General features: G+C 43.8%; 1 protein-coding gene and 1 long non-coding RNA gene across 2 annotated transcripts in view; one reads left to right on the top strand and one right to left on the bottom strand.

Annotated features, from left to right (window-relative positions):
• TMEM132D (transmembrane protein 132D) overlaps positions 1–27,799 on the bottom strand; it is an 832,732-nt gene that overhangs the window by 541,214 nt on the left and 263,719 nt on the right. The gene's annotated exons all lie outside the window — the stretch shown is intronic.
• On the top strand, positions 8,640–11,206 carry LOC131380888 (uncharacterized). The gene is made up of 3 exons (XR_009209158.1): positions 8,640–8,810; positions 10,201–10,661; positions 10,729–11,206. It is a non-coding gene; the product is annotated as an uncharacterized LOC131380888 (long non-coding RNA).

The raw sequence follows: 27,799 nt of genomic DNA, 5'->3' as shown, positions 1-27,799 counted from the left end.
CCCAGGGGACTGTCTGCAGAACCCAGGGGACTGGCCCCAGAACCCAGGGGACTGTCTGCAGAACCCAGGGGACTGGCCCCAGAACCCATGCTCTTGAACCCTCTATCAGTGAGGACTGCACTTGTTGCAAACAACAGAAACCTAAGTAAAGTGGCTTAACCAAAGAGGGACTGATTTTTCTCACATCATGGGATGTCCAGCAGTAAGCTGTTTCTGAGATAGTTCCCATAGCTCAGTGAGCTCAAGGCCAGAGGGAGTGATGCCCTGCTACAAAGAGGATGGGAAGGTGGGTGAACTCTTAGTCATGAATGGCCTGGGTCACCCTGAGTTCATTTGCAAAGGAAAGAGATAATGGAATGCTTGATAACCAATAGGGTCAGATGCAATCACTCTGCTATAATCCCTCTTAGTTCAAACAGTTCTGTCTGGAGTTTAAATCCCAGTCACTAATATCTCTAAAGTATCTTAGCCATGGCGAACGGCAGTACATAATTCTTCGAGGAAGAAGCAAAATCTAATCCACTAGTTACAAACTCATATGTCTACAGGGTCCAGATAAACAGAAGAAATGAGTGAAACCAGGCTGGGCGGGGACTGTGGAAAACGAAGACCCACACACACATGCCGCACCTAACCACAGCAGTACCTGTAAGTCACAGCCATGCACACCCGGGAATTCCAGCTCTCCCTGGAATCCAAACGATATAAGAAATGTGGATTTCATGTGATTCTTGATTCTTAAAAGCTAGCCGTGTCTAGTTAATTTTAATGTGCAGGGCAAACTAAATACTTCTCTTTGCCCTGAGAATCTTCCATTCCTAACCTCTAACTGAATCAATACATCTACCCTGGCCCCTGCATTCTGGTATTTATATCTCTTGTAATCAAAAGCACACTTGAATAAATGTCTCATGGAGCCAATGAAAATAAGCTCCCCTGATATACAATGTTACCTAACAGCGTATTATATGGCAACACAATAGCCACAGTAAGATTGGACACTACTATCTACTGTCACACAGCACAAACACAGAACAGGGCAATTTGGATTCTGTCTGGAAATGATTCACCGAATTATTTCACTCCTAGGCAGGCTCTAGAACAGGGAAATGTGGATTTTGTCTGGGGATGAATCACTGAATTATTTCACCTCTAGGCAGACTCTGGAGTTCATAGCAACCTCATCATCAGGGATGAATCTTCCGTCAAGCTCACTTCTCCCGATATCTGGCCATGCGTTTAGGTGAAAGGTTACAAAAGGAGGGCTTTCAGTTCATCATCACAGATAACAGTGACTCTGGCCCAGAAATAGCTTAATTTGTAATTACATTTAAATTATATATAAAAAAAATAAGGCCGTGAGACCAGGTATGGTGGCTCACACCTGTAATCCCAGCACTTTGGGAGGCCAGTGTGGGAGGATCGTTCAAACCCAGGTGTTTGGGATCAGCATGGGCAATATCGTGAGACCCCATCTCAAAAAAAAAAAAAAAGAAAGAAAAAAGAAAAATTAGCTGGGTGTGGTGGTGTACGCCTGTGGTCCCAGCTACTTGGGAGGCCAGGGTGGGAGAATCACTTGAGTCCAGGAGGTCGAGGCTGCCGTGGGTTGTGATCATGCCACTGCACTCCAGCCTGGATGACAGAGCAAGAGTCTGTCTCAATAAAATAATTAAAATAAAATAAAAAAGATAGCTGTGAGAACACAGACTTGCTACCACCGTCCCAGAGCCAGAACTGGCTTGAGTGGCAGCTCCTCTCTTCTCTACTGGCCCCTCCTACATTCCTGTCACCTGCCTGGCCCATGAAGGCATTCAGATGTGCAATGGTTGGTTTCAAGAAACAGACCACTCAGCAAAGTCAACCCTTACGAAACAGGAGAAAGAAAACAACACATTAGAAAACAAGAGGCTGAGGCTGGGACACTTTTATTCTACTTCCTTGTTTGGTGGGTAGATATAGAAGAAAGCCAAAATTACAGTTTCACTATAAATGGGATAGATGTCGTAATGCCAGAAAACCTGCATGCTGAGACTCACAATGAATTAAGTGAAAGCTGAAGAAGTTGCGGTAGCCTTCAGCCGTTTCTGATGCATCAGTGCCCCAATCTCATCATTCAGCATTAGCTTACGTGAAACCCAAGGCAGACTGGCATGGAAGCAGAGGAGGAATAGATATTATCCGGAGAGGGTCTTTGGCCTTCTTTTTCATTGAGGGGCACAGCGGTGTGGTTGTATTTGCTGATATGAGAGATGACATTATAGTCTTAATTATTGATATGGTTTGGCTGTGCTCCCACCCAAATCTCATCTTGAATTACAGTTCTCATAATCCCCATGTATCGTGGGAGGGACCCAGTGGGAGGAAATTGAATCATGAGGGTGGTTACCCCCATGCTGCTATTCTCGTGATAGTAAGTGAATTCTCACAAGATCTGATGGTTTCATAATGGACTTTCCCCTCTTTTGTTCGGCACTTCTCCTTGCTGCTGCCATGTGAAGAAGGACGTGTCTGCTTTCCCTTCCATCATGATTGTAAGTTTCCTGAGGCCTCCCCAGCCCTGCTGAACTGTGAGTCAATTAAGCCTCTTTCCTTTATAAAGTACCCAGTCTCAGGTATGTCTTTATTAGCAGTGTGAGAATGGACTAATACAATTATGTGCATTGTGGTTTTTGTTATTGTTGAAGTTTGTTCTGTATGAGCGAAGGCTGATGTAAGGAGGCTGGCTAGACAAGGAGATGAATTTTGTTGCTGTTGTGTATTTGTTAGTGGGCTTTTGTTTCATTTTTTTTTGTTTGTTTTTTGCATGCATCATTCATGTTCCCTTCTTTTGTCTTCCCCAAATCACCGGGGCTGGAGGCCAGGCAGTGCATTTCTCAGACTCCTGTACTGCCAGAGTTCTGAAAGCAATTTTTATTTTGTCCTTGAGATGCACTCACAAAGAATTTTCTGAACCCCGTGGGTATGGGTGAAGGCTGCAGATGAGAACTGATGGAGAAAACAAGGCCATGGTGCCAACGAGTCAGAACCACTGGCTCTGCTTTCAAGGTTAATGGAAAATGAAGAATGGAAAATAATTAAAGGATCTTAAAAACAGAAACCCCAGCCGCCTGACTTGGTTGAGTCAGAGACATTCCCAGGAAGGTCTTCTCCCACCTACTCAACCCAGTTGTTGTCTCAGGCCTCAGATTCTCACTTCACCTCCCTGTACCCCAGCTGTTCATCCATGAGATGGTGTCTTAGTCCATTCTGCGCACTTTAACAGAATGCCACAGACTTTGTAGCTCATAAACAACAGAAATGTCTTCCTGTTCCAGGGGCTGGAAGTTTCAGATGTGGGAGATCTTGTATATACCCTTTCTGAAGGGTCTTGAGGCTTCTTTTTCATTGAAGGGAGCAGCAGCGTGGTTCTATTTGTTGATATGAGAGATGGAGTCACAGGTGCCACCGATGAACCAGGAGATGGAGTCAAGGTGCTGTCAATGGTGCCTCACAGTAGAGGACCTGCTTCCTGGTTCATCAATGTCATCTTCTCGCTGCATCCTCACCTGGTGGAAGGGGTGAGGCATCTCTCTGATTCCTGTTTTCATAAGGGCACTAATCCCAATCATGAGGTTCCACCCTCATAATCTAATCACCTCCCAGGGGCCCTGCCACCTAATACATGGGGGTTAATGTGAATATTAGGGGGATGCAAATATTCAAGACACAGCAGATGGGAATGTGGCTTTGGAAGCAGACTGGCCTCATTTCAAATCTCAAGTCTAATGCTTTCTGGTACCTCGTAGCTCTGTGGCCTCGACCTCGGCACTTCACTTGCCTGTGCTTTCACTTCCCTATCCATGAAATGAAGAAAGCCACAGCCAGTGGGCAGTGTTATGAGGACCAGAGACAACCTAGGGAGCCTGCTAAACACAGAGCCTGGAGGCGTAAAATTTAATTACATAAGCCAACGTGAAATGCCATGAATATAAATGTTACAGATGCGAGGGTCCTATTCCAGTAAGTTTTTAAAAAGATTGCGTGCTCACTTGCTAATCTCTGGACCCATAATTGTGAGGGTTTTGTTTTTGCTATGTTTTAAAAAATCATAATATCTAAAATCATTTTTAAATTATTAAAGCAAAATAATAATGAGGCCAGAGCAGAAATGCTTCAGCCATCATACCAACATCAGAAAGCAATTGGAACCCTATTCCCTGACAAAACTTACCTGATGTGTTTGTTTGCTTAACAGATACTGCTTTTGCACTATGGTTTTGTACTAGTCAATGTTCCATCCCATGGTTTGGCAAACCTTTTCTGTAAAAGTTCGGTTAATATATTTGGCTTTGTAGACTGTATGTTCTCTTAAAACTACTCAATTCTACTACAGATAACCTTCAAAAACCAGAAGGGGAATCAAATAGTGTGAATCAAATTCCTTAAAAATTGTACAGCCTTCTGATAATTAAAGTCACCGTGTATTTAAATTATTTAAAATGCACATCTATGTACATACATACAAATATATACTGTGAACCCAATATATTTGAGACAGGTTATGATCAGTTTAGGATGCTTATTTTGCCAAGATAAAGGATGTGTCTGTGACATAGCCTCAGGAGGTCCTGACATGTGCCCAATGCGGTTGGGTACAGCTTGCTTTTATACGCTTTAGGAAGACATAAGACATCAATCTCTACATGTAAAATTTACAGTGGTTCAATCTGGAAGGGCAGGACAACTCGAAGTGGGGGCTGCCAGGTCATAGGTGGATTAAAAACTTTCTGATAGGCAATGGTTTGAAAGAGTTATTATCAGCAGAAAGGAATAACTGGGTGGACATAAGGGGTTGTGAAGACCAAGGTTTTTATCATGCAAGTGAAGGCTCCAAATAGCAGGCTTTAGAGAGAATCGATTGTAAATGTTTCTTATCAGACTTCAGGTCAGAGTTGAGGTTAATGCTGGAGGGGATAATGAGGCATGTCCCACCCCTTCTTCCATCATGGCCTAAAATCAGTTTTCAGGTTAACTCTGAAATGCCCTTGGCCAAGAGGAGAGGTCCATTTAGACGGTCGAGGGGGCCTTCGAATTTTATTTTTGGTGTACAATGCATCATACACTCAGGAACAGAATCGATCTGCATCCCTGCTGAAATTCTCTGATAAAAATGGTGCTCTAAAAGGGACAAGTTTTATCACACTGTGATAGCACAGATCCCCGCAGTGACTTAAATGCATGTGCAGAAATGTCCCTGCCAATGAACGACTTATTATCTAATTAAATATGGGAACACTTAGCCAATTTCCCTATGTCTAGATAATTTTCCAAACTGTTCCTATTCCTAAGGGATTCATTTGTCTCAGGTTATCCACTGGCTCCTCCAGCCCCACCACCCATTTGATTTTTTAACTTCAGCCAAATTGCCTTCATTTAAACTCAATTAACTTTTAACAGAAAAGGTATCACTGTAATCCCATTTGCTGAACTAAATTCTTTTAATGTCCCCATTATAAATTCCTGTTTCCAGTGTTTCAAATATGAGGATCATCTGACATTTGGTTTAAAGGTCTCAAAATCAGGAGTGTTAATGAAACTCATTAAACAACTTTCTTTGACTCACACCAAATTTCAGTAATCATTTTCTTAACTTAAATATCATCAGAGATATTTTAAAAGGACATTTCATTTTACAATTGAGTGTATTATCCTAACAGAACAGGAGCATTCAGGATATGAAAACCAGAGTTTGTCTCTAGAAAGGCATCCAGAATTAGTCCTATTAGGTCACAACACCCTAACCACAGGCCGAAGCTGCCCAGCCCAGGTCAGCAGTATGTCTAAACCATACACAACAATTTCTGCTTCTGTCCCTAACCCTGCTCATCCTCCAAGTGATCCATGAGTTGTTGTCACCACATCGACAGGGCCATCTTGGATTCTGCACATCCTTTCAAGTCCAAAACCAGGCTGAAGCCGGCACCTCAACTTGGAAGGTCACCACGGCCACCTGTGGCCACTCCACGGCCACTGCTCTGCCCAAGCTCCGTCTCCTGGAGGCTGGAATTACCGTGGCAGCCTCTTCCCTGCTCTTGGGCTTTTGCTTTTGCCCTTTCTCGTGTATTCTCCACACAGAAGCCAAAGACCTCCTTTAAAAATATGTCAGGCCAACAGGAGAAGTGGCTCAGGCCTGCAATCCCAGCACAGTGGGATGCTGAGGTGGGAGGATCCCTTGATCCCAGGAGTTCGAGGCCAGCCTGGACAACATGGCAAAAGTCCATCTCTGATAAAAGTACAAAACCTAGCTGGGTATGGTGGCGCATGCCTATAATCCCAGCTGCTCGGGAGGCTGAAACATGAGAATCGCTTGAACCCAGGAGGCAAAGGTTGCAGTAAGCTGAGATTGGGCCACTGCACTCCAGCCTGGGTGACACAGCAAGACCCTGTCTAAAGAAAATGTGTACATATACACCATGGAATACTATACAGCCATTAAAAGGAACAAGATCATGTCCTTTGCAGGGACATGGATGGAGCTGGAAGCCATTGTCCTCAGCAAACTAGTGCAGGAACAGAAAACCAAACACCACATGTCCTCACTTAAAAGTGGGAGCTGAACAATGAGAACAGATGGACACAGAGGGGAGAAAAACACACACTGGGGCCCTCTTTGGGGGTGAGGTAGGGGAAGAGAGAGCATTAGAAAAACTAGCTAATGCACGCTGGGGTTAATACCTAGGTGATGGGTTCACAGGCGCAGCAAACCACCGTGGCACACGTTTACCTATGTAACAAATCTGCACATCCTGCACATGTATCCCAGAACTTAAAAGAAAAATAAAAAAATAAAGAAGTCAGGCCACGTCATGCCCAGATCCAAGCCCACAGTGTCTTCCCACGTGGTTCCAAGTGGAGGTTGACACCCCTCCGTGGCTTTGGTGACCTTCAGTGTTTCCGGCCACTCCCACTCGTCTGACCACCGTCCCCCGAGTCCTTCCTCATCTCAGAACAAACACTCTACTTTCTAGAAGGCACCAAGCACACTCAGGCTCCATCTCTGCCATGGCTGTGCCCTCTGCATAGTTTGCCCTCCCTGACTGTCCCTCTCTCCCTTCCAGCTCTCTGTTCCAGGGGGCCTTCCTGCCCAAACAGCACCTGACTGTCCCTGCCTGCCACCACCCCGGCCCTCTCACGCTGCCACGATGCTCTCTGGGGAGCTCAGCCCTGCCACCCTCCCCCCACCCCCACTGCCACGTGTTGTCTATTCATACACATTTCTCCTCTCTCTCTACTAGAATGTACACTTAATGAGGCCAAGACTTTGTCTCTTCACTCACTGCCATAGCCCCACTGGCCAAAACGCTGTGCTTGGCACCACTGATGCACCCAGTGAATGTCTGATATTAACATTCTCTCCCCACTCCTCTGCCTTGGTGTCCAAATAAAGTGAGTTAATGCTTAGGAAGTGCTAGAGAGTGAGGCAGGTGTTGTCCCCAGAGCTTTGAAAGAGCAACATGTTAACTATTTCAACTACTCTGCCAGCCTGTTCAATTAACACATCACATCTTTCAATGGAGGTAGCTACTATCACTATCTCCAACAAAGAGTCTGAGGCACAGAGAGGCTAAATGACTTGCTCAGAGACACACAGCTGTTTAGCTGAGGCAGGCTTTGCATCCAGGTGGTCTGGGCGTAGAGCCCCAGTGAGTGTGAAACCACCTCCCTTTATGGATGCTCTTCCTTCATGTTTTTCTTCCTTCTTTTCTCCTTCCTTCCTGTTATGTCTATGCTACGGTCTGTTCTCTCCCTAGCGCCCACTTGATTTTGGAAAAGGAGAGAAGGTTGTGCTCCTCTCTGGAGGGAAACCCCCAAATGGTACCCAGTCTCAGTGAGGCAACTTCTCCCTTTCGCAAAAAGGGCCTCAGTAGGTACATGGGGGAACTCTCTCTTCTCAGAGACACACATAAAATCCAGGGAAAGTGGAAATGTTTGAAACAAGAAGTGAATCGTGAGGCCACCCAACGTCTGCATTTGGAAACGGATGAAAAAGCAGAAGTCGGCAAGAGTCCACAAGCCCCACTCCTCCCCTAGCACCACAGGCATCATCTGGAGAGACCAGGGGGCTTCGGTGAGGGCGATGACGAGAAGCCTGCAGGTGTGCTGTAATCGGCACCGACAGTGGGCACGTACCGGGCAGTCAGCACGCAGGAGGGGCTCTTACGCCTTGCAAAGGGTCACTAGGGAATCCTTGGATATCTAATATATAATGTGAGGCACTGAAATGTGGATAAATTTTGGGGAACGTACACCTTGGTAGAGGTTCAAGGAAAAGTCCAGCTGACCTACTGTATCCTACACCCTAGCCAGATCTAACTTCTCAACATATAGAAAAGTCCAGGTCACCGCTCACCTCCCTCAGGAATGTGTCCGTAACTACATCAGCAAACAGGGCTTTCCCTCTGCTCTGAACTCTACTGTATGCTGTTATACAAGCCGGAGCTCTTTTCTGTTTGTGTAGTGCAGACATGTTTGGTTTCATCTACATAGAACCTGGTGGGGACCATCCATTTCTTATCCATGTGGTCCCAATGGGGCTGTCAATCATAGTGCCCTTCCCATCAGCCACAGGAGTGATCATGTGACTTTGGGTGGCCAATTAGAGTGACCCATTCTCATTGCCATGCTGATTGGTTCAGATGTGGGCAAATGAGCCAATCAAGGACGCTAAGATCCCTCCTTTAAACTTCAGTTAAAGCTAGTGTGGTAAACCTGGTTTTGGCTAATGGGGGAATAGAAATTGGGGCTGGAGGTGGCATCTCTCCAGTTACGAGGTAATGTAAGTTCATCCTCAACAGAAGAAAATGGGAATAACACATAGAGGAAATCAGAGCTGAGAGGGAGGGGGAAGGGGAGAGAGAGATGGAGAGAAAGAGACTGAGATTTCTAAGGATAGCATTGGGTTCATGGGATTTACTTGTCCCTGAAGCAAGGAGACTGAGATTTCTAAGGATAGCATTGGGTTCATATGGAATTACTCGTCCCTGAAGCAAGTGAGACTGAGATTTCTAAGGATAGCATTGGGTTCATGGGATTTACTTGTCCCTGAAGCAAGGAGACTGAGATTTCTAAGGATAGCATTGGGTTCATGGGATTTACTTGTCCCTGAAGCAAGGAGACTGAGATTTCTAAGGATAGCATTGGGTTCATGGGATTTACTTGTCCCTGAAGCAAGGAGCATGCTTTTTGCTTAAACCAGTCGGATCTGAGTTTTCTCTCATAGATAATATGTAACAACAACCAACTACCTTAACTACACATTTTATTTAGCACTTTTTGTTACTGTGTTGTTCCTCTGGATGAATTCTTTGCTTTTTATTTTGTATTTTATTTCAATAGCTTTGGGGGTACAGTGGTTTTTGGTGACATGGATGAATTATATAGTGGGGAAGGCTGGGCTTTCACTGGACCTGTCACCCAGATAGTTTGCAGTGTACCCAACAGGTGATTTTTTTATCCTTCATCCACCCTCCCGTCTTCTGAGTCTCTAATGTCCATTATACCACTCTCTATGACTTTGCATACCCATAACTTAACACCCACTTGTAAGTGAGAACATGTGGTACTTGGTTTTCCATTCTTCACTTAGGATAATGGTCTCCAGTGCCATCTAAGTTGCTGCAAAATACATTATTTCATTACTTTTTTATGGCTGAGTAGTATTCCATGGTGTGTGTATACATATATATATTCCACATGTTCTTTACCTACTTATCAGTTGATGGGCACTTAAGTTGATTCTATATCTTGGCAATTGTGAATTATGCTGCGATAAACATACACATGCCAGTGTCTTTATTATATAATGATTTATTTTCCTTCGGATAGATACCCAGTAGTGGGAGTGCAGGAGAGTCGAGAAACTCACAATACACTTTGGTATAACTCTCCATCTTAACTCTAGCGCACAGCACAATGTCATGCCTACAGGCCATTCCTAAATCAAGTATTTGGTTGAATAATACATGAGTGACTTAGTCGTATCCCCTGCCTTTGTGTGTCTCGTGTTGCTGGGAAAACTATAGAGCAGAGACTACATAAGTCTCTCTGATCTGCATATACTATAATCTACCTTAGCTGATTATCGCTTGATGAATACATAAGCTGTTTACACTTTTTCACTATTTCAATACTGTTGTGGATATCCATCTCCATGTCTTTTAGGAGTCCAGTGCAAAAGCTTCTCTTTAAGAATGAATTAATGGGTCAGAGGGGCTGCGTGCCTTCGACTTTCTTCAGAGATCCGGCAGAACAAACCTGGGACCCCCAAATGGGACAATTTGAAGACTTTTATGAAGAGCCAATTCATAGAGATGTGAGTGGAACAAAGAAGAACCAGTGAGAGCCAATGAGTCATCTGCAGGCTAGGAGCTGTGTTGGGCCCAAAGGAGCTTGGGGGAGATAATGGTCATCAGAGCTCAGCTGGACCAACAGGACAACACCACTGCAGACAGCACAGTGGCATACAGTGAAGAGTGCAGCCACTGTCAGCCCACGCCAATGAGGAAGGAGATGGGGAGACAGTGCTCACCTTCCTCTGCCTTCTGTTCTCCTGCCAGTGCCTCCCATGGGCTGAAAGCCCCAGAAACCAGACAGCAAGGGAGTCCATGCTGTGCTCCATGCAGGTCAGCCTCTCGGGCACAGGGCAGAGTGAACCAGACAGCAAGGCAGTCCATGCTGTGCTCCATGCAGGTCAGCCTCTCAGGCACAGGGCAGAGCGGAGAAGGCATCTGGAGGCACAAACAGGGAGTCCCCTCCAGATGCCTCTGGGAAGCTGCAGTGATTCCCTCTGGCGACCTGTGAGCGTTTCCATTGCTCCACACCTCACAACACTCGACATTATTGCTGGTTTGACAGATGCCTTCACATTTTTCAGCCTGACTGGCATGATTACTGCCTCACTGTGCAGGTAATTTTCCATGTGTCCCTGATCATTCCTAAAATTCCTCATCCGTTCAGTCTCATTGGCTCTCCCAGGGCCCTCTCTGAGCTTGCCCATTCATACCTTTTGCCCATTTTCCCTTTGGTATTGACACTTTTTCATTCAAAGAAGTCTCTACATTTTCTAGATACTACTTAGCCATTCTTTTCAATATCATCAAGTTACGGCACAGGTACCCAACATTTTTGTAAGTTTCAAGAAAAAGACACAAAACCTAATTTTCTCAAATAAAGTGACATTATTCTTTTAATCTGTTTTCCCTCTTTATAAATTATTGTTCTTTCTTCCACCTTTGGCACCTGCACACCAAAAGGTTTGTTTTCATCATTTCCATACCCAGGGGAGCTGGGAAAGTGTAAAATAAAACCTCCTGAAGCCCAAGATTTTTCTCCTGGACTGACATGTTCACTAGCTCTGGTCTCCCCAATACGAGATGCTTTCATTGCTCCAGGCTGACGTTATTCTCAGTTTTTACAGGTTGTTTCAGTGCACAGACCAGCAAAACAATTACTGTGTCTCTGACAGAGTGTGGATGAGATCTGTAATGTTTTAGGAATACTAGTCAAACATGAGGCATTTCAAAGGAGGCCCTGCATAGCACTTGCGTTATTTAAAGGCAGGATTTATTACCTTCAACACAATGTGTCACTTTATACTTGTAGGATTTTTTTAAAGCTCCCTAATCTGTGCAGTTGCATTTAAATAATGCCCACTCAGAGGGGGTATGTGTAAAGTCTCAATTTAGGATGTTTACTGTTGATGGCTGTTGTCAAAAATTAGATACACAATTCAGTCCAACTTTAAACAACGTCACGTGTATGACTCTTCTTCAATTTAAGGTTTAAAAGCATAGAATTCACAGTAGCAGCAAGTGGCATACGGCTATTACAAGCATAGTAACTGACAGTTGTTTTCCAATTGTGTCTTCTGGAAATCTTGTTCCTAATAGAATTTTAATTGGTGTTAAGCTGGGGAAAAAAAAAAAGCTCCATGGTCTATTAATTTTGAAAAACACTGGTTCAATAAAGCTCAGCACGTTCTTCTCTGCTCAACTTCTCAGAGCCTTTATTGGTCCAAGGCTTTGGGAATCTCCAGGAGGAAGATAAGGAATGCATTATTCTCCAAACTTATTTAATGCTAACTTCTTTGTTTTTATTCATGAAACCCTTAATATCCCAAAGAACATAATCAAAGACATAATGTCCAATTTTCCCAGAATTTAGGAATATAAATACTTAAACCAAGTTTTAGACTATTTTGGAAGAAAATATCAACATTCCACAGGCTTGTGTGTACAGTATTTGCATGCTACTTACATGTCCTTTTTTTCTACTTTTATGTGCAAATTTTTTTTTTTCTGAGATGGAGTCTCACTCTGTTGCCCAGGCTGGAGTGCAGTGGCACAATCTCAGCTCACTGCAACCTCTGCTTTCTAGGTTCAAACGATTCTCCTACCTCAGACTCCCGAGTAGCTGGGATTACAGGCACCTGCCACCACACCCAGCTAATTTTGTATTTTTAGTAGAGATGGGATTTCACCATGTTGGCCAGGCTGGTCTCAACTCCTGCCCTCAAGTGATCCACCCTCCTCAGCCTCCGTAAGTGCTGGAATTACATGCGTGAGCCACCAGGCCTGCCTAGTGCAACATTTATTATGGCAATTGTTAAACTGGCTAATGCTTTTTCTTTTTAATTTTCTCATGGCTTTTATTAGGAAGCTATCCTCATCACTAAGGTTTCTGGAGCTAAAAGAGCGGTATCCATGGCCCCAAAGTCCATTGACTTGTAAGGTCAGCCAAGTCAGCATTGGCTAAGACTGATTTTTACTGTGGATACTCTACTTCTTTGCACTCAGAACCACCTGTTTCAGAAAAGGAGGACGACATGCAATGAAGAATCGGGAAAGGGAGCATGTTACGTTAGTGACTGTTACTAGTGTGGCAGGGTCAAGCCAGCGCAGGTGAATTAAGACGATGGCATCGCTACACCCAAAATATGAGATCTTATACCATCTTTAGACATGACGAGAACTAGGCGAGAGAGCACTTCACCTGACCTCCCCGAACACGGTCATGCACTGCACAAGGACATTTCAGCTAACCGCAGACTGCATATATGATGGTGCTCACGTACGAATCATTTAAGAATATAATACCATATTTTGACTGTACATTTTCTATGCTTACATATGCAAATATTTACCGTTGTGTTACAATTGCCTGCCATATTCAGTACAGTAACACGATGCAAAGGTTTGTAGCCTAGGAGCAACAGGCTGTACCATATAGCGTAGATGTGTAGTAGACTGGAACAGCTAGGTTTGTGTTACTATACTCCGTGATGTTTGCACATCAATGAAACCACATTTCTCAGAGCATGTCCCATCCTTAAGTGACCCATGACTGTATACAAAGTATCCCATAATGCTGCTGAACACCAATGGGAGAAACCAGAAACCTCTTTTTTGGAGAATAAAAACTAATTTAGTACCCCACAAATATATACACCTACTATGCTACCCACAAAAATAAGAAAAATAAAATTTTAAAATAATAATTTAGGCTGGGCATGATGGCTCCTGCCTGTAATCCTAGCACTTTGGGAAGCCAAGGCCAGGTGATCGCTTGAGCTCAGGAGTTCAAGACCAACCTGGGCAACATGGCAAAACCTGTCTCTACAAAAATAAAAAAAATTAGCCAGGTATGGTGGTGCATACCTGGAGACCCAGCTACTTTCAGGGCTGAAGTGGAAGGATTGCTTGAGCCCAAGGGGTCAAGGCTGCAGTGAGCTGAGATTGCATCACTGTACTCCAGCCTGCGTGACAAAGTGAGATCTTGTCTCCAAAAAAACAGTAATTTGTATCACACAAAAGATTTCCGATAAAAGGAGGAATAACACATTATTATTGAAAGTGTTCTAAGACTAAATTGTGATTTTGGATTATTATTCATATTGTTGATAAAATTCACTAGAAATCATTTGGTAAATGAGAGGAAATTTCAGTCAAGCAAGTGTTAAGTAATGAGTATTTAACAAGAATATTACATGGGTTCCCAGAGGACTGTGGAAAGATCGTGGCTTTAGAATGTGTACTTCCAGCAATTTCAGAAAACCTTGATTAGAAGGAAATTGGCGGTTGCTACTTATATCAGCCGTAGGTTGTGTGCTGAGTTTCTGAGTGACAGATCCAAGGGAGAGCAGGGCAATGTCACAGGAGGCAGGAAGGATGGGTGGATGAGACCCTGCTCAGCCAGGACACCTGGCATGTCTCCGCAGGGGCGGAGGTGTCTGTATCGGGGACATGTCTGTACCGTGCTGACCATTAGGCAGGAAGGCTTTGCCCAGACATTCTCTTGCTTTTTCTTCATTCCACAAATAAACACTGAACACTACTATGTGCTGGAAACTGTGCTAGACTTTGGGGATTCCACAGGAAACCAGACAGACACGGCCCCCACCTTTGCTGAACACATTGCCTCATCGGGGAATCATTCGGTGGACAAGGAGAGAAATGAACAAACAAGGTAACTATAGAACATGGTACATGTTACTAAGGAAAAGCACAGTGTGGGGATACTCAGTGTGATGGCCAAGTTCTGTCTCCCTCTCTCATCTTCCCATGACCATCTTCCTACATACCTGCTGCTTTTAGAATAAAGCCAGAATCCCTTACCATGTGGCCTGGCTTCCACCACCTTGCTATCCTCATCAGTTTCCTGTCCTTCTCCTACTCTGTCTCTCTCCCTCTCCCCATCTTCCTTCCTTCATTTCTATTTCTCTTTCTCTCTCTCTCCTCTTTCTCTCTCATGTCTTTTTCTCTGTTTCTCATTTCTCTCTGCTCCTCTGTCTCTCTCTCCCTCCATCTTTACCCTGTTCTCTCCCTCTATCCCTTCTCTCCTTCCATCTTTATGACCCTTTCTCCCTCTACCCAAGCCTTACCCACCTTCATGCCACCCTTGGCTCTCACCACCTGCCTTCTACCATGGTGCCTTTGCACCTGCCACCCCCTCCATCTGGGATATTCCCTCCTCTCCCCTCACTGGCCTCTACTTCTCTTCCAGATCCTGTCTGCAGCAACCCTGCCCTTGGGAAACTCCTCTGGCCCATCTTCAGACCCCATTCCACATTCTCAGAGCCCCGGCTAATGCTCCCTGGTGGCACTTACCAGAATTATAATCGTATATTTAAGATTTTTATTCACCATCTCTGTTTTTGCTCATCATTTCAGCCCTAGCATCTAGCCCAGTGTCTGACAGAGTTATACTCAACAGAGATTTCAGAAATGAATCTTTCAAGAAAATATTCTCCACCCTCCCCACCTAGGAGGCATCTTCCTTGATCCCATCTCAGTTTATCTCTGCCTCTCCCATGATGTCCATCTTCCACAGTCTTCCATAGAGTTACCAATCTTCAGGTGTTTCATTTCTTGTTACTTTATTCGTGGTGTTGCATTTTACTTAGGATTTAGGCCCTACAGTTAATGCCTAATAATAAAAAAACCTATACAAACAAAAACCATCTGTGAAAATCCCTCGGACAGCCAATAAGCTCAGTATGCATGACCTTGTATACAAACCTTTGTGTACACTGTTTCTTGATATGGCCATTATGAAAGAGTTTTGTGGTGGCTGCCACATGACCTAGCTTGGCTTGTGTTTGGCACCTGATTTTTATCTTTAAAGTAGCACATAGAGTTGAATTCGTGTAGTCAAATGTGGATCTGGTAAAATTATAATCTATTACTCAAGATTAAGATGTGCTTCTGTTTTATCTTTGAACTGAGCCAGCACTTGAAAAGGAGCTTTGTAGGTAGCAGGAAGTTGATCCATATTTGCTGGATGGCTTGTTCCATTGTTGTTGTTGTTAAGTGGTATATGTGAATACACAACAGACACAGAAAAAGAACTTGCACATGACCTCTGCATGTAGATTTTCCAGGTGTCCCAGCTGGCCTGGAACCCCTAGTTCACTCTATTCTCGTCATAGAAACAGGAGCTGACCACTTTCATTTAAAAGAGCTCCAGTATGGAACGTAAGTTATATGTCATGTGTGTGTTTGAGGAAAACAGGCAGCTGTGAACAGTGGGGCTAAATGTTTTAAATTTGGACTTCAAGGCAGCTGGACATGAAGAGAAAGAAAGAAGAAAGAAAAACCACAGGACCCAGACTGAGTGGATATCTCACCATCGGATGGGTAGCCAAGGACTATTGAAGCTGAAAATGGCTCATTTTCACATTCTTGGTATGGGGGTTGTTTTACAATAAACAAAAAGGATTGGTGGTTTTCTAGAACATTTCTTGGAGGTTTCCTGGAAGGTTTCTTAGAATATTTCTAAGAAGGAGAATAATTCAAAACACTGAAAGCTAGCAAATAGAGATAGGAAAAGTTAGCCTGACCCAGAAATTGCCATGACGTCTGTTACTCAAGTGATCATGGTAGGAATTAGTCATAACTGATATTGATTGAATACTCATGATATGCTAAGCAAAACAGTAAGTCCACTGTGTGAATTATTCCTTTTTATTAACTTTCATTTTAGGTTCAGGGGTACATATGCAGGTTTGTTATATGGGTAAACTTGTGTCATGAGGATTTATTGCTCAGATTATTTCATCATCCAGGTCCTAAGCCTAGTACCCAATAATTATTCTTCTGCTCCTCTCCCTCCACCCACCCTCCACCCTCAAGCAGGCCCCAGTGTCTGTTGTTCCCCCTCTTTGTGTCCACGAGTCTCATCATTTAGCTCCCACTTGGAAGTGAGAACTTAAGGTACTCGGCTTTCTGTTTCTGCATTAAGACGTGGAATCAATCTGAATGCCCATCCATGACAGACTGGATAAAGAATTATTCTCTTAATCCTGATGATGACCTACCCCGTATAGGGTAGGATGCTAGAATTATCATTATCGTTCCCATTACATAGGTGAGAACAATGGGGTGCAGAGATGCTAATTAGCTTGCTCAAGGCCACCTGAGGAGGAGGTACAAAAGCCAGGATTCAGCCCGGAGCTGTCTGACATCAGGAACCGCTTCCTTCAGCACTACTGCGTCTTTCGCTTTCATAAATGCTCAGGTGCTAATGGATAAAGATTAAAGAACTCTGCATAAAACCATGGTGCCATCCCCAAATTATCGGTTGGCCTATCTTATGAAAAAGAGCAGAAAGCAGCAAAACGCAACCTGCAGTTGTCAAGCCTGGGTTAACAGAGAGGAGCAGAAAGGATCCTGGGCTACTCATAATCTCACAAACCTCCAAAACAACAGAGGAAACGAATCCAGACCTGGCTCGAAAAGTTGCACACTAACAGATTAAGGTATTCACAAGAATGACTGAGGAACAATTCTGAGCATCCCAAATGAGTGACTAATTTCCTCATACACTTAGAAAAGCAAAGAATGTCTCATAGGAGCAGAAGAAATGGGGTGGAGAGAGAACCACATGATTGATGATCCCTGGTAATGCGTCTGATATACGCTTAGCTGGGAAAGGATCACCTGGAGACAAAGTGAGTGTCAGTGATTCTGCAAAGTCTTGTCTCCCAGGGAGCTGGAATCGTCACAGAATAGGTGTGGATTGCTAATACCTTTCTGACTGACAACCAGCATGATACAGAACTGGTGAGCCATTGGCATCCTAAAGAAAAAGATCCCCCCACCACACCCTGGTTAATATGTTGTAATTGACTGTAACTCCTGTACCTTGAAAAACTCAACAGATCCTCAAACTTACCACATAAGAGCCATATAATTTAAGAGTTAGGTTACATACACACAAAACAGGACCTATTCCAAGGAATAAGTAAAGGCAAAAGGAAACTCCAGGAGGACGTTCACTGCAGCATTATACACAACAGGAGCATTATACACAACAGGAGCATCAGACATAAATATGCTAGGACTAGAAAATGACTTCAGGTATTTCGGTGCTGACTTATGAAAGACTATTAAAGGCTTTTGGAAATCATAATTAGGAATATAAGTTAGCACCTTAGGAAATGCTTATATATAAGTGGAGAAGCTGAGCCTGAGCCGTGTGTATACATAATCATGCTTCCGTAAAAATCCTGCCCTCGGTGGCCGAGGATGGAAGGAGAACACAAAACAAGTGCCTACGGCTTGCTTAGTCAGAATGGCAGGACTGGGGGTTCCATTCTTTTCTCTGACACCTTTTTAGGCAGTAAAAACAAGGAAGACATATTATACTCAGTTCTGATGAGATTAGTTCTCAGTTCAAAAGCTGTTCACGACCCTCTTTTTTGCTGCCTTCCTGTGGAATTAGATCCAGTCTTTGGAGTTCTGTCTTCAAGACCCATTATAAAAAGGTTCTGACCTCCCCATTCGTTTTTACCTCCTGTCTCCTCCTGGCTGTGTTTTCTTCCACCTGGGTGGGCCACCGGCCTGCAGACACGGCTGTCTGCTCTGAGCACTTCGCCAGTCCCTCCCTCGAGGCCACTCCATCTGCTTTCTTCTCTATTCTCAGCTGCGGAAATTCTACCAAACTGTCAAAAATAATCTTTGGATTCCCTTTTATTCCACCATCCACGCACGAGCGCCCTCTCTGCACCATCCCTTCCTACAGCCAGCCCGTCTCCTGCAGTATGGATCCCAAGCTGCCCTATTAATAGCTGAAGTCACTAACTATTGATGACCTTTGTCCCAGCCACTTGGGTGCATTCACGTATCTTCTATGTAGTCCTCTCTTCGCTTTGACTGTCTCCCTCTATCCCCCCTAAGTAGACAACAAATTCATTCAGGGCTAGGACCATGTCTGATTCACTTTGAATCCCACACAGGGGTAAGTAGGATGCTTGGCTTAAATGTTTTTTTCTGTATTCAATACAACTAAATTTTTTTATCTTAACAGAACCATCATCTGTCCTCCAAAAGGAACAAAAAACTCCACTTCACCGTCGCATTACAGACAAAGCAAAATCATGTACAAAGAGACAAACATCTTCCCCATGGATTTGGTTGGCTTTCCTCTGTATTTTTCTCCAGTGTTTCACAACACTTATGAATTATAGATCAACCATCTATGGACATCAGACAAATCCAAAGTTTTCAAGGTACACTGTTTCCAATTCTTACAAGGAGCTTTTACCTATTTAAATTCAAGAAACAATATAAATCCAATGAGCTTACTTTTGTGGAACTTCTGACCATAGTAGGTAGAAAACCCATTACAGCTTTCTTATTTGTCACCTGAGAATGAACAGGCAAGTAAGTAGAACCGAATTCCCCAGGAAATTGAGCCTACTAAGGGTTTAGCAAATATTGAGTCTGCTGGTTTGTATTTCTTCATGTGCATTAATACCCTTTGAAGTCAAGGGGACCCTGATTCACACCCAGAGCCTTCCTCCACTGGATTCATTTTGTCAGCTCTTTGGGAATTTAAGTACATCTGAATGGCACCTCTCTTTCATGGTGAGAGTGTGATGGATGGCCGGAGACTCCCAGGCTGTCAGGACCCATCACTTTCCCCATCCATCTCCCATTTACCGGCCCCCGGGCCTGACAGCTTTCTCTCATATTGGTTCATGTTCTCATTGCCAAAAACCACTAATGTTTTCTTCACAGGGAGCCAGGAACAGTGAGAAGGCAAACACAGTGGATTTGGAGCCTTTTGCTCCTGAAACTTAAAAATATTCAGCCCAATGCAGTTAAGCCAGTAACTTCTGAGACATGCCTTCCCACCTAAGTTAATAGAACAATATTAAAAAAAGAAAAACACCTTCTCCCCCAACATATATCTCCGTGTTGCGGAGGAAGTCCTGGAGCTTTGCTGAGATTATTATGGCTCTCAGAACGGAGCACATTAAATCTTTCCCACTCCAAACACCCGCGTCCCATCCTCCCTGGCGTTGTCACGTGTGGGAGAGCCTCCACAGCAGTGGTGTCCCCTGCACTCAGTTCAGTCCCTGGCACACACTGGGTACTTAAGAAATTGTCCAGGCAGGGCACGGTGGCTCACATCTGTAATCTCACCACTTTTGGAGGCCAAGACAGAAGGATGGCTTGAGGTCAGGAGTTTGAGACTAGCCTGGACAACATGGCCAGGGTCTGTCTATACATTAAAAAAAAAAAAAAAAAAAAGTGGAGTATGGTGGCCTGCACCTGTGGTCTCAGCTGCTCAGGAGGCTGAGGCAGGAGGATTGCTTGAACCCAGGATGTCAAGTCTGCAGGGAGCTGTGATTTTGCCACTGTACTCAAGCCTGTGTGAAACAGTGAAACCTTGTCTCAAAAAAAAAAAAAAAATGAAACTGTTCAGGATGGCACTGTGTTTTAAAAGTTCTGAACTCATTGAATTATTTGTACAGCCTTAATTGTATCTAAATCTTAGAAATAAACCTGATGCTTTTTATATGTCTTTCTTGGACTATACTAAATTATTCATGTGATCAATCATTTGTGTCTAAATTAAAACGCCAGAGACAAGGAAAATGAAACGTTGGCAGGTCAGAGTTTGGATACTGTATTTTAAAATTATGTTGTTATTTTGTTTTATAGAAAAGGTTTTATTATTTTTGCCTTCTTAGTATTCTCTGCACTAATTTTTTTTTAAATTTTGCCTCTTTTAAAATTTGCCTTATAGTTTTATTAGCACCTAAGAGTTTACAAATATAAATACTTCTAAGCTACTATGCTCTGTTTCACAATTTACTTATTTAGAAACATGATGCTGCTTTGGGGAACTAGAACCATTCTGTGTAAGAATTTCTATTTTCTCGGCTCCTTATACCATTCCTTTATTGAAGTGTTTAAATTTTTAAACAAACTCAAAACTGTAATGAAACACTTCCCCACAAAGTACCTACATCATTAGCATATATGTAATTACAGCTACATAATAAACATGATCATAAAGAAGAACACTTCTAAGTGTTTTGTCTAAATGCAACAGCCTCACCTTCCCTCACCTTCCCTCACTGTCCCTCACCGTCCCTCACCTTCCCTCACCTTCCCTCACCGTCCCTCACCGTCCCTCACCGTCCCTCACCTTCCCTCACCTTCCCTCACCTTCCCTCACTGTCCCTCACCTTCCCTCACTGTCCCAGCATCCACACACTTTGATGTGGTTTTGCTACCTCATTTGCCTCTGAAAATGTTTTTGACTTGAGGTCTTTAGTAGTCATGGAAACCGCAAACTCCTCATTTCCTTCCCTCTTTCTCTCTCTCTCTTTTTTGAGAGCTGATGTCTATAACTTGATCTCTGTTGGGATCTCTATACCGGTAAGTCCTCAGATTACACAATCAAAAAACAGACAAAAGAAATGGCAAGGAGAGTCATCCACAGAGAGGTGGCGGATGCTCACAGCATTGGTGCAGCAGCCTGAAAGGAAAGGGAGGGAAAGCATCCCCATGCAGTCACCCTCCTTAACATCTCCATGAAGACTCAGGTCAAGGGAAGCTGCACTGTCTGTAGGCACCAGCGGACACCTGTTCCCCTGACGATGCCTTTACTCCAACCACAGCCAACACTGAAACCAGCACTCAGGGGACATGTGTTCCCTTCATTTGATGGTGAAGTGCTCTCATTACTCAAAGTCCAAGCAAGTTTTAATTAATTAAGTTATGCAGAGATGACAATGAAATATTTGAAGAAATAGTGTCAAGGAAAAGAGCCAAGCTCTGTAAAATATTTATAGAGGTTTATTCTGAGCCAAATATGAGTGACCATGGCCCATGACGCAGCCTCAGGAGGTCCTAAGAATGTGTGCCTAAGGTGGTTAAGGTGCAGCACGATTTGATACATTTCAGGGAGACATAAGACATTAATCGATACATGTAAGGCATACATTGGTTCAGTGCAGAAACACTGGAAATGACAACTGTCCTGATGCAGGGGCTGAGGACAATTACAGAGCAGAGGTGGATTCAAATATTTTATGATTTGCACTTGGTTGAAAGAGTTATTATCTAAAGAGCTGGAATCAATAGAAAGTAGTGTCTGGGTTAAAATAAGTATTTGTGGAGACCAAGGTTCTTACTATGTAGATGAAGTTTCCTGGGTGGCTATCCTTAGAGGCAGTAGATGGCAAATATTTCCTGTTTAGATCTTTAAAAGACTCTCAGCTAACTCTTCAGGATCAGAAAAAGCCCTGGAGAGGGAAGGGGATTATCTACAGAATGTAGGCCTTCCCCAGAAGAGACAGATCTGCAGGGACATTTCAAAATACGTCAAAGAAATCTATTTTGGGTAAAATGCTTTGGTTTCTTCCAGGGCCTGCTATCTGTCATGTAATGCTAGACTAGAGTCTTGTTAGAATTTGGTATTTTATTGCTACAGTCTGTTTTCTCAGTCTTAAGATCTCTGTGTTAATGTTAATGTTGGTCAGTTGTGCCTGAAAAAAAGGAAGGAGGGTATAATGAGGCCTGTACGGAACCTGCTTCCTATCATAGCCTGAGCTAGTTTTTATAGGTTTCTTTTGAAATCCCCTCAGTCAAGAGAAGGGATTCATTCAGTCAGCTGGGGGGGGCTTAGAATTTTATGTTTGGTCTACATTTGTCAAAGCAAAGACTTCTGTCTAAATTCCTGTGATTTGGTTATTTCCTGATATTTTCCTAGATAATGACCAAGTAAACTCATACAGAAATGTGTGTGTGTGTGTGCGTGTGTGAGAGAGAGAGAGAGAGAGAGAGAGAGAAAGAGATATCAATTTGTTCAAAAGACTGGTATGAACCTGACTGGCATGAACCTCCCTTTACTCAGAGTGAATTTTTCTCCATATTTGACAATTGGAATTGTCAAGATTTAGGACTAATGTGGACCAGTTACACTGGCAACCTGCATTTGTAGCACACCCATAATAAAGAATTATGTTATGTGCATAGAAGAAACAAAACTCCCATTTCTAACTACCCCAATATAAACACAGTACAAAATGATACACACCTAATTTTCAGCATGAATTGGAAACATACATGCTAAATTTCCAGTCAAAGGTGACTCAGGTGTCGACAGTTTAACTGCTTTAGGTAAAATCTCCTACATCACCCTACAACTGCTTTTTTCTTAAAGAGATTTAACTACAATAGCTTTTTTGAAAATGTCAACCTTATTGAAATAGAAATTACTCTGTTCGTTTGTTTCAGGTATGTTGTATTCAAATCTATACTTTCTCTCTCTAAAATTTACACTGAAAAACAAATTTGTGAGTTTGCCTTTGTCTCAGAAATTCATGCTGTTTTTGAATACACTGGGAAGAGTATTATTCACATGGTTTGAATCTGTGTCCCTAATCAACTCTCATGTTGAATTGTAATCTCAGTGTTGGAAGAGGGGCCTGTTGGGAGGTGACTGGATCATGGGATTGGAGTTCTCACAAATGGTTTACAACCATCCCCCTTGGTCCTGTATAGTGAGTGAGTTCTCACAAGATCTGGTTGGTCAAAAGTGTGTGGCACCTTACCCCCACCCCCTTCCTCCTGGTCTGGCCATGTAAAGATGCCTGCTCCGGCTTTGCTTTCTGCCATGAGTAAAAGCTCCCCAGCCATGTTTCCTGTACAGCCTGTGGAGACTGGGTAATTTATAAAAAAAGAAGTTTAATGGCCTCATGGTTCTGCAGTCTGTACAGGAAGCATGATGCTGGCATCTGCTTGGCTTCTGGGGAAGCCTCAGGAAACTTACAATCATGGCTGAAGGTGCAAGGGGAGCAGGGTCTTACATGGCAGGAGAAGGAGCAAGGGAAGCAGGGGGCGGAGGTGCCACATACTTTTAAACTACCAGACCTGGTTAGAACTCACTCACTCACTGTCACAAGAACAGCACCAAGGGGTGGTACTAAACCATCCATGGAAAATCTACCACCATGATCCAAACACCTCCTACTAGGCCCCACCTCCAACACTGGGGATCACATTTCAAAATGAAATTTGGGTGAGGACAGAGCAAGTATTGAGCTGTCACTCAATAGTCACTCCCTGCACAATTTCTGTGTAAGTGAAATGACACACGAATCAGCCCTCCAGCCAGGGGCTCAAAGAGATCTTTCATCACCATCCATAGAAATGTCAAAGTGATACAGTACAGCAGAAAGAATAGTGGAGAATGGCTGGAGCCATGTGTCCTTACCCGTTTTATTAATTTGGTCTGTTGGTCTGTTAGCATCATCGTGGTTTCACCATATCACATGGGAAGCCCAAATATGCTGCCTACTGGCATGTGTGATGAGTTCATGTCCTTTGTAGGGACATGGATGAAGCTGGAAACCATCATTCTCAGTAAACTATCGCAAGGACAAAAAAACCAAACACCGCATGTTCTCACTCATAGGTGGGAATTGAACAATGAGAACACATGGACACAGGAAGGGGAACATCACACTCCGGGGACTGTTGTGGGGTGGGGGGAGTGGAGAGGGACAGCATTAGGAGATATACCTAATGCTAAATGACGAGTTAATGGGTGCAGCACACCAACATGGCACATGTATACATATGTAACAAACCTGCACGTTGTGCACATGTACCCTAAAACTTAAAGTATAATAATAAAATAAAATTAAATTAAAAAAAGAAAGTTAAAAAAAAAGTGTGGATTTTCACAAAATCCACATCGGATAAAAACAAATATGCTTCATATTCACTGTCCTGCTGCTCTCACTTGCCATAAGAAGGGGATGCTTCTTCTACCCTCCACGTTCCCATGGGGGATCCCCTATCATCACCGGATGTCCACTCAAATTCACCTTCTCCTGACCACATTATCCAAAGAATCTCCTGACAGTGCTACTTTGGAGCTTCACAGTGAGCTATGGGGGAAAGAACCATGGAAATGCTAAGGTGTTGGACACCCCCAGCTCCTGGGGAATCTAGGAGGGACCTGGAGAGGCCACAGCCCCATCTCTCACCTCTGGTCATAACCTGCTACATCCACTTCCCCCACTGTGACACACAGACATTAATTCCTACATAAACAAGGGTCCCCAACCCCCAGGTCCAGTACCAGTCTGTGGCCTGTTAGGAGCCATGACACATAGCAGGTGGTGAGTGGTGGGTGAGTGAGTGAAGCTTCATCTGTATTTACAGTCACTCCCCAACGCTCACATGACCACCCGAGTTCCAGCTCCTGTCAGCTCAGCAGCGGCATTACATTCTCATGGGAGCACAAACCCTACTGTGAACCGCACATGTGAGGGATCTAGGTTGCATGCTCCTTATGAGAATCTAACGCCTGATGATCTGTCACTGTTTCCCATCACCCTCAGATGGGACCATTTAGTTGCAGGAAAACAAGCTCAGGGCTCCCACTGATTCTACATGATGGTGAGTTGTATAATTATTTCATTATATATTACAATGTAATAATAATACAAACAAGTGCACAATAAATGTAAAGTGCTGAAATCATCCTCCCCACCCTGCCCCCGGTCCATGGAAAAATTGTCTTCCATAAAACTCGTTCCTGGTGCCAAAAATGTTGGGGTCTGTTGCTATATAAGGCATGATAAAAAGACAATAGGAAGCCCCACTCTATCCCACTACTCTTGGAAAAAGAAATAGCACTCACGACTTCTGTATTCATTTTCCTTCTATTCATTCATTTATTCATTCTCTACCCACCTAGACGGTAAGCTCCATGCGAGCAACCACCCTGTCTATTTCAGCTCAGCATCTCCAGAACCTAGAAGAATGCCTGTGAAAGGCTCTCGCTAAATACTGTTGGTGAGCAAATCCTGAATCCTGAAAGCAACAGAAGGCTGGCATCCAGCAGAGATCACAAGGTGCTACTAACGCACATCCGTACAACTTCCAAAACTAGTCCGGGTCATCTCACAGATTTCATGTCATTTCCAAAAGCGTTCCAGAGACCCAACAGAAAATGGTTCTGAATCTCATGTTGGCCCAAGGTGGTTTCATCCAGACAAATCCCTCTGTTCAGTGCATCTGCTCTGCCAGGGCCGGAGTGACATGGAGCCCTGAGACTCCCATTCCGTGGGCTCTTGTCCCTGCTTCTAGAGCAGAAGGGGCTGACAGGCTGAGATTCATCCCACCACACTTGTCTTTCAGATGAGTTCAACCAGCCTGGAAGGTGCTTTTCCTTTCACAATGACAAGTCCTGCAGCAGCACATCTGAAGGACCTATTATTCTATTTTCAGATTTTAACAGTGCAAATGTCTCATTGCAGCTCATTTTGTAGCTTACTGAGCTGTGTTATATCATGCAAATTCTCCAAATACAAACCGAACATGTCTCAGAGAACACTTTACAGCTCCATCCCATCTTAAACCAAGCAGAAAATGCAGCAGTTCAGAAGTGTGGGGATGACAATATTCCTAGCAGAGAGAGGGGACGCTAGCCAGGAGGGCTGCAGCTACACGACCCAGGATTAATTGAGGAAGTCTAATGGAAGGGGCCTCTGCTGCCAGAGGGAGAGGGAAGACAGAAGAGATTTTATGACATTCTTTGAACAGTCACAAGAGCGAATGCAATCGTTTACCTTCCCAGCCAAATAAAATACTCCTAAATTCCATTTTCTGTGGTTGCTAAAAACAGTATCATCAGATATCAAGGCCAAGGGCCCTGGCAGGCTGCAATGTTATGATAGGGTTAGCCCCAAATACAACACAGAGCCTGGTCTGGGTCCAGCATGCATAGCATTTGGAAGCGCACCTTCGAGAGCAGCAGAGTTGCTGCTTCACAGTGGCCAGATCAACCAGTAAACGCCCTCCTGCCACCCTGTCACTTCATTTCCACTCCTGACTCCTGGATCCAGCTCTTCCTTCCATTCACACACAGACCAAGCCTCCAGTTCCCAGCTCAGCTCCCAGTTCACTCCTGCAGATTGATTTCTGTCTATTTGGCTCTATCCTTTGGGGTAGGCCACTTAATTCTGAGCTTATTTTTCTTCATTTACCATAAAATGTGCAAATTGGACAAGAACAGTGTTTTACAAACCTTAGATATTCAAATAAACCCTTCAAGATGTTTGAATCCATTTACTTTGCAATGAAACCTCACCTTAGTTCTGTAAACTAAAAGTTGACAGCAGTGTTAGAAAAGTCTTCGCTTGTGATGGTCTATCTTTACCTCCTATCTTCGCTGCAATCAGAAATTACCCAAAGTCAGAGAAATGTTAAACACATTCTGACAACAATGGAGAATTTCTCCAAGACTTAGCCAAAGAATTTACAAAGTTTTTTTTTTTTTTTTTTTTTTTTTGAGACGGAGTTTCACTCTTGTCACCAAGGCTGGAGAGCAATGGCACAATCTCGGCTCACTGCAATCTCCGCCTCCCAGGTTCAAGTGATTCTCCTGCCTCAGCCTCCCTAGTAGTTGGGATTACAGGCACACTCCACCACGCCTGGCTAATTTTTGTATTTTTAGCAGAGATGGAGTTTTACTGTGTTGATCAGGCTGGTCTTGAACTCCTGACCTCGTGATCCGCCCACCTCAACCTCCCAAAGTGGTGGGATTACAGGCGTGAGCCACTGCTGTCAGCCACAAATCATTTTAAGAGAAACTACTTTCTTACTCCAGGCTTCAGCGTCACCTATGCTATGTTGTGGCCCCATCTGAGATCATGTGATGCACCACTAGCGCAGTGTTTGGCAAACTACAGCCCACTCACCAAACCCAGCCCACCGCCTGCTTTGACGAATAAAGTTTTATTGGAACACAGTCGTGCCTATGTGCTTACATATGTTCTCTGGCTGTGTTCTCTGCACAACAGCAGATTTGCTGGCCACAGCAGAAATTGTATACCCTGCAAAGCCAAACCTATTTACTGCCTGGCTTTTACAGTATAGATTTGCTGACCCCTTTTCTAGTGGACGGACACAATTCCGTGAAAGGAAAATAAATCTTGGGGCCCCCAAAT

The sequence above is a fragment of the Hylobates moloch genome, unplaced genomic scaffold (genome assembly GCF_009828535.3).
Source record: "Hylobates moloch isolate HMO894 unplaced genomic scaffold, HMol_V3 SCAFFOLD_12, whole genome shotgun sequence".
Taxonomy (NCBI): domain Eukaryota; kingdom Metazoa; phylum Chordata; class Mammalia; order Primates; family Hylobatidae; genus Hylobates; species Hylobates moloch.
This window is presented reverse-complemented; position numbering and strand designations above follow the sequence as displayed.